Source organism: Egretta garzetta, unplaced genomic scaffold, assembly GCF_000687185.1.
Source record: "Egretta garzetta isolate BGI_Z169 unplaced genomic scaffold, ASM68718v1 scaffold325, whole genome shotgun sequence".
Classification (NCBI taxonomy): domain Eukaryota; kingdom Metazoa; phylum Chordata; class Aves; order Pelecaniformes; family Ardeidae; genus Egretta; species Egretta garzetta.
In genome coordinates, this window is record NW_009259833.1 from 1,668,135 (window position 1) to 1,669,792 (window position 1,658).

The 1,658-nt window shown below is 44.4% G+C and overlaps 1 protein-coding gene across 1 annotated transcript in view; it reads right to left on the bottom strand.

Moving 5' to 3' along the window:
- The window catches only part of PINX1 (PIN2 (TERF1) interacting telomerase inhibitor 1), a 62,526-nt gene that overhangs the window by 2,701 nt on the left and 58,167 nt on the right, over positions 1-1,658 (bottom strand). The window lies entirely within an intron of this gene.

Consider the following 1,658-nt stretch of genomic DNA (forward strand, 5'->3'; position numbering starts at 1 on the left):
TTTGCAGACGAGTAAGAAAAACACTTATAAACCACAAGGAGCTTTGAAAAATCAATTGTAAAGGCATAGTCTTTGGCAGAAGCGAGCGGCCGCCTTTAACGCAAAAGATAGTGTGGGTTTAGGGAGAAGAGGTGGCTGCATGGAAGGCAGCAAAATAATACAGAACCAGACAATTCTCTGTTGTTTTGAATTTCTTGCTGTTTACCTGCTCCTGTGCAACTCACGCAGGTTATGCCTAATACCATCCTAGTCGGTGTATTACACTCGCCTAATACCATCCCAGTCGGTGTATTACACTCACCTAATACACAGAATCACAGAATCGTAAGGGTTGGAAGGGACCTCAGGAGATCATCTAGTCCAACCCCCCTGCTAAAGCAGGCTCACCTAGAGCATGCTACACAGGACTTCATCCAGGCGGGCTTTGAATATCTCCAGAGAAGGAGACTCCACAACCTCCCTGGGCAGCCTGTTCCAGTGCTCTGCCACCCTCAGAGTGAAGAAGTTCTTCCTCATATTCAACTGAAACCTCTTATGTTTCAGTTTGCATCCATTGCCCCTAGTCCTGTCGCTGGACACCACTGCAAACAGACTGCTTCCATCCTCTTGACTTCCGCCCTTAAGATATTTGTATGTGTTGATGAGATCCCCTCTCAGTCTTCTCTTCTTCAGGCTGAACAAGCCCAACTCTCTCAGCCTTTCCTCGTAGGGGAGATGCTCCAGTCCCTTTATCATCCTAGTTGCCCTCCTCTGGACTCTTTCTAGGAGTTCCTCGTCTTTCTTGAACTGGGGAGCCCAGAACTGGACACAGTACTCCAGGTGGGGTCTCACCAGGGCAGAGTAGAGGGGGAGGAGAACCTCCCTCGACCTGCTGGCCACATCCCAGTCGGTGTATTACACTCGCCTAATACCACCCCAGTCGGTGTATTACACTCGCCTAATACCATCCCAGTCGGTGTATTACACTCGCTTTGCAAAGGCACACGTCTCTACAAGATATAAACCAACGTGAAAAATAACACAGGACGATCTATTAGCCTGTGGCATAAAGGAAATCCCATGCCTGGAAATACCTCTTACCCCAAAGTGCGAGAACTTGTGATATAGGGAGCAATCCAGCCCTGATGCATCTCTTCCATCTTATCTGATCTTTAGAAATGTTTGTTTCGCAGCTGGTTTACTGTCATTGTGTCCTAGATGTTGTTATTTAAACATGCTCCATTTGATCATACGTTATCAGATGGCAAAAACAACATCACAGGTTAGATCTTACAAGGCTTCTGCATACACAAAATAAATAGGTGCTGAACTCTAGCTGCGGGTGAATATCTATAAAGAGTCTAGTATCTAGAAAGTAAATATAAACCAAAAAGCAAAGTATAGGTCTGGAGCTGGATGTTATGTATGGCATGAAGAGAATTGACTCTGAAAAAGCAACAAATGCAACAAGATGAAAATACATAACTTGTTAAATTATCTGTGACTTACAGAATAAACAAGCCAAGAAGGCAGCTGAAGTTCAGACTTGTTTACACGGACACTGAAGCACTCAAAAATAACCCTTTGCGGCGTATCCTTTTGCTTGGCAAAACTCACAAATGACTCGGAAGCGTCCTGAATTTCACGTTGCCTTTTTTTTTTTTTTTTTTTTTTTTTAA